At 38.3% G+C, this 9,188-nt stretch overlaps 1 long non-coding RNA gene across 1 annotated transcript; it reads left to right on the top strand.

Moving 5' to 3' along the window:
* The first annotated feature begins 2,359 nt into the window (after window positions 1-2,359).
* Window positions 2,360-2,845, top strand: LOC116021729. Its single transcript, XR_004099054.1, has 3 exons — window positions 2,360-2,393; window positions 2,611-2,730; window positions 2,819-2,845. It is a non-coding gene; the product is annotated as an uncharacterized LOC116021729 (long non-coding RNA).
* Window positions 2,846-9,188: the final 6,343 nt, after the last annotated feature.

Below are 9,188 nucleotides of genomic sequence, written 5' to 3'. Positions count from 1 at the left end.
TTTGTGGGGGGGGGGGGGGGGGGGGGTAGATGATTTCACTAATGGATTTGAGGACTTTAAATGCCTGCTGTTACAATCACACCCTTATCTCCCTGAACACTATTTTGTGGAGAACTATGTTGCTAGATTGAAACCAGGGTTGAGGTGTTTTGTGAGAACAGATAGGCCTAGAAGTTTGGAGGATGCCATCTGGTTTGCAAGACAATATGAAAAAGAGTTGAAAACTACTGACAATCCAAAAAATTCATCCTGGAACACCAAACCCATACAAACTGCTAGACCTTTAATTGCCAACCCAAATAGCCTCCCTAATCCAAACCCCAGTCACAACAAAAAACCAACCCCACCTATACCTAATATCACCACAAAAAGCCCTGAAATAAACCACTTTAAAAACCAATTGAGAGAGCAGAGGAGGTGTTTTAAATGTTTTAACCCTTGGCAGCCAGGGCACAAGTGTAGTGGACCTACCTTTAATATCATAGAGGATCAAGTGGAGCTGGGAACCCCGGAATTAGTGGAACATGAGGGTGAAAGATTGGAATCTGTTGAAGCTGAGGTTTCCCTATGTGCTGTTGTGGGAGGGGAAGGCCTAAATACTATTAAACTGTTGGGATTAGTGCAAAAACAGCCACTGGTTATATTGGTGGATAGTGGCAGTACTCACAGTTTTCTAGATCCCAAGTTATTGTGCCAGCTAAGGAAAGCACCTGAGAAAGCCAAGCCTCTCAAAGTGACAGTGGCCAATGGAGAAACTGTGATCTGTGATTCAGTCTGTACTAAACTCAATTGGCAGATCCAACAAGAGCACTTTATAAAGGATTTCAGGCTACTCAGATTGGGAGTCTGTGATATGGTATTGGGAATGGATTGGGTAGATCAGTTTGCTCCAATCCAGCTGCACACTAGACCCCCTGGCATTTCTTTTCACAAAGAAGGGAAAAAGGTGTTCCTTAAAGGATTGACTAAGAATGTGATCCTCAAGGCTGCCACTGAAAAACAACTTAAGAAATGGCATAAGGATGGGGTGACACATTTGTTCATTTGCTGCTAATTCATTTTCTCACTGCAATTTAAGTTTGCAATTTATGTTAAGTTTGCAATTTCATTTGCTGCTGTTCCCTTTTTACTTTTTTTCTTGAGCTATCAATTCTTCTAGTAATTCCTTAGTTATATCTGTATTTTGTTCATGGTGATAATTCGTAATTCTAAATTACATGATCGGCATGTAACAGGTTTCAAATAAAGTTGCCCAAGGAGTTCTAGAATTTATTAGAGGGCATGCATTACCCTTTGATCAGATTCTTCGTGAAGATCTTTCTGGTGCTGATGAGTTGACAATGGAACAAGTAAATTTAGTGGTCAGCATACTTACAAAGGTTAGTGTCAAAGTTCAGAGCTAATATGGATTTCATTTTCCAAGGGTCTTGCTTGGCAAGTACTTTATTTAGGGTATACTTGCATATCCTTGTAATCCCTTGTATAGATGTTGACGGTTTTGTCTGTTTCTTTATTTTTCTTTTCTATCTATACGATGGCGACTTGGATGATACGTACATTTTTCTCTGCAGATATGGCCATATGAAGCAAGTGATGATTATGGCTTTGTCCAAGGGCTGTTCATGATGATGCGAGTTATTTTCTCACTTGATCTAGATTCCTTCATTTCAAACAAATCAATGTGCTATATGGAGGTAATTGTACTTTTCATAAGGTCATTGTTTCTTGGCTTGAGGCAATGGGTTCATACCTTGTAAAAACATGTGAGATGTAGCTGTCAACTGTAGGGGAATTAACCATTTTGTTTTCTGTTCCCTCTGTGAATTGTTCAGAATCATAGGAAGGCTGAAGTAAACACATCTTGTCTCTGCTTTAGTCTGAGCTCTTATCTATATTTTCTGGTCACAAAGAAGTCTCTAAGGCTCCAGGTATGTTTAGAATGGTTTTGCTCTAGTTTTTTTTTTTTTTTTGATATGCAATAATCTAGATTATTTTGGATTTGTCTTGTAATTATTTCTGATTAATGAAAGTCAAACAAAATTTTGTATCCTTAACCTTTGATTTTGCATCAGGTCTCTGATGGTCCAATGGACTATTGTGCTTCTGCTGGACAACAACAGCCAACTTTGACTTTGCTTGGATTTCTTCTGAACTCTCTCACTACTGCTCTGGAAAAGGCTGCTGAGGAGAGATATCTTCTGTTTAACAAGGTTGCGCATTCAATCTTGGCATTATTAAAATGACTATTATATTCAATTGCATTTAGGTGTTAAATGCTCTATTATTCTGCAGATTCAAGATATCAATGAATTATCAAGACAAGAAGTTGATGAAATTATCAATATGTGCGCTCGCCAACGTTCTGTTTCGTCATCAGAAAATATACAAAAAAGGTTTGTGCTTTCCTTTGCATTATTTTTTCAAAGACTCAGGGATAATGATGGATCTTATCATCTCGCATTTACCACTAAATTATGTTCAGCTATTCACTAATTAGACTTGAATCACAAAAAGATTTGTTCTGATTTATTTTCAAACCTATCTAGTATATACCCCCACAGAAGAGTTTCTACTGCCATCATCAACCATTAAAAGAGTTTGTAATTGCAGGAGATATATTGCAATGATGGAGATGTGTCGAATTGTTGGAGACAGAAATAAGCTTATTACCATATTGCTTCTGGTTTCTGAAAATGTCATGAACATTATCCTGTTCCATTTTCAAGACAGGTATGATTTTGTAATCCAAATTTTTTTTAAATCTAATATTCATTTCATTTTATTACTGACTTATGTCATTATTTATTGTGTATTTCAGTTCTTATGAATGTAATTCTAGTGAGTCAGTAAAAAGGCTCACATATGGTTCAAATCTGTGGGAATTTTTAATCTTTGGATTGAAAAACCTATTTCATTGTAACATACAAGCTATTGTTTATGTATCTTGGCTCATAGTCATATTTCTTCCACATCCTGCAGTCAATGCTACAAGGGGATCCAGCATGGTAGGCTATATCTGTGCATTTGCAATTTTTCATGGAGTGGTATGAATTCAGCATTTCAATGCCCTCTCAGCCTCTCGATCTCGTGTAGTCGTGTGCAACAACCAGTGCAACATGGATAGGCTATATATATGTATAGATTAACCTAATGTTAAATTTAGCATTTTTTTGCCTTATACATTGCATTAGTATGTGAAATAGTAATGTGAGATGTATGTATTGCTTTTATTGCTTTTGGTACAAAGGTTGGGAGAAGATTATGGCTTGTATTAATTAATATAGATAATTTTTGATGAACTTGTATTATTAATTATTATCAATTGTGAGATTTATTGCTTTTATTAATTTTGATATTATAAATATAAATTTGTACAGGTTTTGAATGTGATTGTGATAGCTATATATATTTGAGCAGGTTTTGGGTGTAAATAGAAAAATAAAATGAATATTTGAAAAAAAAATTACCCTACAACGTCGGCTAGTCTTATTAGCCAACGTTGTAGGGTAATTTTTTTGTTTTTAAATTATCTACAACGTCGGCTATTAATAAAGAGCCGACGTTGTAGGGTATTTTAGTAGTTTTCAAATTACCTACAACGTCGGCTATTTGTAAAGAGCCGACGTTGTAGGGTATTTTAGTAGTTTTCAAATTACCTACAACGTCGGCTATTTGTAAATAGCCGACGTTGTAAGGTATTTTAGTAGTTTTCAAATTACCTACAACGGCGGCTATTTGTAAAGAGCCGACGTTGTAGGGAATTTTAGTAGTTTTCAAATTACCTACAACGTCGGCTATTTGTAAAGAGCCGACGTTGTAGGGTATTTTAGTAGTTTTCAAATTACCTACAACGTCGGCTATTTGTAAAGAGCCGACGTTGTAGGGTATTTTAGTAGTTTTCAAATTACCTACAACGTCGGCTATTTGTAAATAGCCGACGTTGTAAGGTATTTTAGTAGTTTTCAAATTACCTACAACGTCGGCTATTTGTAAATAGCCGATGTTGTAGGGTATTTTATTTGTTTTTAAGTTACCTACAACGTCGGCTATTTGTAAATAGCCGATGTTGTAGGGTATTTTATTTGTTTTTAAGTTACCTACAACGTCGGCTATTTGTAAATAGCCGACGTTGTATGTGTACCTTACAATGTCGGTTAACATTTAGCCGACGTTGTATGTGTACCTTACAACGTCGGCTAACATTTAGCCGACGTTGTATGTGTACCATTACAACGTCGGCCAGATCAACGTCGGATTTTAGCCGATGTTAAATGGTCTATTTAGCCGACGTTAAAAGCTGTTTGTGTAGTAGTGAATGCCTCAACCAAATGAGGATTGAGAGTCTGAGTGTGACGCCACTCGGTATTAATACCTTGACTCCCTTACTCGATCATGAAACTCGTTTTCCAAATCCCCTATGAAGATTAATCAATTTGTTTAACTTTGGTGCACACCGCTTTCTACCACCCCCAAACTTACTTATCAAATCAATCTTTTGTAATACTTGTAACTCTTGCCTTTTAACTCCGATAATGTCAACACCAATTTGATTCCCATTCGCCATCCTTGAGAGACAGACACTCGGGGAGTCTTGACTCTTCGTTTTACCACTTCACATTCACTCCCACTAAAACCACAACATCAAAATGGCGCCGTTGCCGGGGATAGCAAACGGTTCTTGAATTGTGTTGACGTTTTGGAAGTTGATTTTTAAGAGTTCTTGAATTGCTTTCTTTTTGTTTGTTTTATTTTCTTATTTTTCATTACTTGGTTGAAGAAGTGAGCTTATTTGTCTTGCATATTTTATTGCTCACTTGCAACTACTTCTAGTTGCATATATTTGTTGTTGGCTAAGCTTTATTTGTGCAGGAAATTTTTGTTAAAAATCATTTGTAAGCTTGCCAATGAGAGCTCAAATGTATCCCCATGGTTACCCACACCATTAGGGAAATCCTTTGAACTATATTCCACCCCAACCATATCCAAATTATCTCCATTCCACCCATACTTACATTCCACCCACATATCACTATCCACCTCAAAACCCTTATCCATTTCCATATCACTACTTATCGCACCCAACTTCTTATCCATCTTATATACATAACCATCACCCACCACCATACACACACCCTATCCCACCGAATCAAAACAAATTTCCCCCACAATACTCCACTTATCAAAATGACTCGGAAAGCTCTAAAGAAATATTCCAAAACATAGAGAGTAAGCTTGCACTAATGATGAGAACAATTGACCCAAGCTATACTCCCGAGCCATTTTCGTTCCATAATTCCCACCCAAACAACCATTACCCATCTCCATCACAAATTCTTAAAGGAAACAATCCTACACATTACCTTGAAACACCACCTTCCAATCCGTATTTTACCATACCCGATCCTTGTGATTATATCCCACCGGCCAAGGACGGAATCGAAATTCTTAAAAAGAAAATAGAAGTATTCACAAGAATGGCCAAGGAGGATACGGCTAACTTGAAAGCCGAAATTAGGAACGAATTAAAGGATTATCTCGCTACTCTCCGGGAAGAAGGACTTCCATTGGAGGAGATTGAAACAAAAATGCTAGCCATGATGGAGGAGTTCATGAGGACAAGTTCATCACGGATAAGTAATCCACTTGAAGAAAATCTCCCAATTCTGGAAGCTAATCCAAGGACGGATACACAAAACGCTGGAAAAGAAGTAGGCAGGGAAGAGATGGTAGATTGTTATGCTCCGGTGCTAGAAGAAGTTCCAATTTTCGAATTGGAAAATCCAAAAGAGGTCGAGATGGAGAGCGATGATGAGAACATGGAAGTAGTATGGGAAGATAAAGAGCCTACATATGGTAACATTCCTAAAACTTCTTGCATTACTACCTTCGAAAATCCATGTTCTTTTGATAGATTTACTTTTGACACTCGAGTGGATGACTCCCTTTTACAATGCAACAATGATTTATATTCTCATGATACTGAATGTTTTTATTTCCGGGAGAGTGATTCCATAGACTTTGTTGACAATTTTATCAATGAGTGCGAAAGTCTTGATAAAAATACTCGTGCTCCCTGTAAAGACGACTCCCTACGCGTTGATATTTCCGTTACTTGCGACTATGATTGCTTTAATTTTTGGGAGGATGACTCTATAGTAAATCGTGATATATTGTTTGGAAATTATAGGGATTCTAGTTTGTTTGAAGATGAATATGATAGTTTTAAATTCTTGGAAAATGAATCCTATGACTTGGGACGAGATGAGTTGATAAGTGAAGGGGAGATTACTTTGTTATATTCTGAAAAAGAAAAGGGTGATTCTTTTAGATAATTAGAGTGGGGAGATGAGAATAGAGAGTGTGAGAAAGAGATGATGGATAAGGAGGGAATTTTCACATTTGATTTGTTCGAGGGAATTGAGGGGGGTGATATGACTCCCAGTGGAAGGATATGGTCTCAACCTTATGATAAAATCGACAAGAACATCGGGGTTGGAAGAGAGAATGACAAATTAAGGGAAGATCACACTACCTTTGAGAAATCAAGGGAAGTGTTTGGAGCCATAAACCTTCTAATTATACATCTTATTCTTCCTTTATTTGCGTGGGAATTCAAGGATGTCCTACATCTTGGGGCATTCCTTGAAGCAAAAGTACATGGGACGCTTGGCAAAGTCCCGAAGTCAGTATGTTTAGCAGGATAGACCAACCCAAGTCTAGCCAAAGACTCTAAACAAGGCGCACTTGGGAGACATTCCCAACGTTATCCCTAGAATTTAGATTTTACATTATCAATTCTTGCTTTTACTCTTTTTAGTACACTTTGTCTTTTTTCTAGATTCCTCTTGTACTAACCAAGCAGATTCTCCATCCTAAAATGAACCTCAACGAAGGTCTATTCGTCAAAGATGATGACCAAGCTCAAAAAGGGGTAAGAAAAATTTGAAGAAGGCAGGCGAGCACAGTCCACGCCACTCACACGCGTGTGAGTAGGCGTGGAAATTTTCCAAAAAGCCACCACGCCCGCTCACACGCGTGTGAGCTGGCGTGAAAATCTTCCAGAAAACAGCCACGCCCACTCTCACGCGTGTGAGTGGCGTGGTCGGGCACCAGGAAAACTGCTTAAATAAGGCGCTAATGTGTTCTAACCCTTGCCCATTCCATATTTCACCACATCCGAAAGCTAAGAGCTTCATCCAAGGTAAGACTAGCCTCCTCCAAAACAATTCTTGGTACAAATCTCTTGAATTTCCCTCTTAAGGTCTTCAAAAGGTAACATTCCTTCTCTCTATCTTCCTTAACATCTTTTGAAATTTATTTTCTTTGGAAGGCATATTTGCATGAATGTATGTGGTTTGATGATTTTCTTGATTGAGATGGCTTAGAAATAGACTTTAGGACTTGCTTGGAACCTATATTTGCTATTAGATGATGAACATTGCATGATTTGAGAAATTCGTTATATCTAGATTGCAAACCCTAGGTGATTTGGGTATAATCTTGTTGTATGGAATTCATGATAAATGGGGAATATGAAGTATGAAATGTGAAAGTTTCTTGCTTTCTAGGCTTTGAGAATGATGATCCCCACCTATTGCTTTGTCAATTTCAAAATGTTATCATTTTCTCATTTTTCAAATTCCTACCTAGCTAGGGGAAGAAGGAGAAATTGACCTTATATTGACTATTTTGAATTATATCTAATATTGACCATTTATGACATGTTCATCTTCTTGGAAGGTATGAATGTAATGAATACAAATGATGAGTTCTCTGTTACTCCTTATAGTGCATATACCAATATATCATATCAATATATTCAAACATTGTTGATGGTATCCTCTAGGCAATGTCTTCCTACTCCTCCACGGCTAATCAAGAAGAAATGAAGGCTAGAAAAGGAAAAGCCCCGATGATGGAAACTGAGCTGACTGAGCCTAAGGAAGAAAGGAATGAAAGAATTATGGAACAAAGGATACTTTTAACGGAGAAGCAGCAGAGACGTTTTGAGTATGCGGTCTACCTTCCGAAAACCAGTTGGAAATTCATTGACTTAGCGACATTGAATCATTTTCAATGTCGAAACTCACTAGCATGCCTCATCCATCGACCTTTCTGGAGTAAAATTTTTGGATGGGGCCACTCGACCTATATACCTACCGTCTTTGAATTTGTGGCCACTTTGGAAGTTACGGGAAAAACTAGCGACCTGAAAAGCCCAACGATCAAATTCAATCTCTTCAATGAGCCTCATCATATCTCGGTCAACACTCTAGGAATCTTGCTTGGATTCTATACTAAGGAGGACCAAGAGAGTATGTGATACAAAGAACTCCCAATTGATTTTGGTGACTCCGAGACTCCAAGAAGATATTGGAAGCAGATTGCAATACTAGGAGTTGAATGGAGTGGATCGAGGGTACTACAATCTCAGCTCAGAAGAGACGACATTCGAATTATCCGGCGATTAATTGCTCAATCTTGGGAAGGACGCACAGGAAATTTCGCAAAAGTCTACAGGACTGACTTGTTTGCACTTTGGAACATGGACACGAATACACCCGTGAACATGGGGGTGGTATGCAAAAGATGGTTGAAGGCACAACACTCTAAAAAAGTCACTTCTTTGTTCGTAGGACCATTAGTCACTCAACTTTGCCTTGGGTTAGGGTATCAGGCAAAGATGGAAGAAACCAGCAAGGTCCTGAAAAACGCAGCGATGACTCCGTTGTCTATGACAGATTTATCTGAGCTAAAAATTGGTCGGAACTTGCGGATGAGAACAGGAACAAGAGCAACTAAGAAAAGACTACCCAAGAAACCAAAGGAGAGAGTCGATCCATCACCTCCCTCTCCATCCTTAGAATCTCCCAAACCAAACACGCCGAGGGAACAAATCCACACCCCTTCGGACAATCAAAATCATTCTTCGCCAACCCTATCTCTGAATATCTCAATCTCCAATGATGCCCCACCTTCAGAAAACCAGACTCCTATTCCGCCACACTCATCACCTGCAGCTCCAGCACGCTTCACAAAGGTCACCAATTGGGAAACTATGCAAAGATTTCAGTATGAGTTGCACATGGAAAATGAAGAACTCTTGGAGCAAAGGGACGCAAGACACTACGAACTTATTCAGGATTTGAGCATGCAAATTGCATTTTTGTGAGAAGAACTGGCAAGAA

This window comes from Ipomoea triloba, chromosome 6 (assembly GCF_003576645.1).
Source record: "Ipomoea triloba cultivar NCNSP0323 chromosome 6, ASM357664v1".
NCBI classification, from domain to species: domain Eukaryota; kingdom Viridiplantae; phylum Streptophyta; class Magnoliopsida; order Solanales; family Convolvulaceae; genus Ipomoea; species Ipomoea triloba.
Note: the sequence above shows the minus strand (reverse complement) of the source record. Positions and strands in the feature narration are given on the sequence as shown.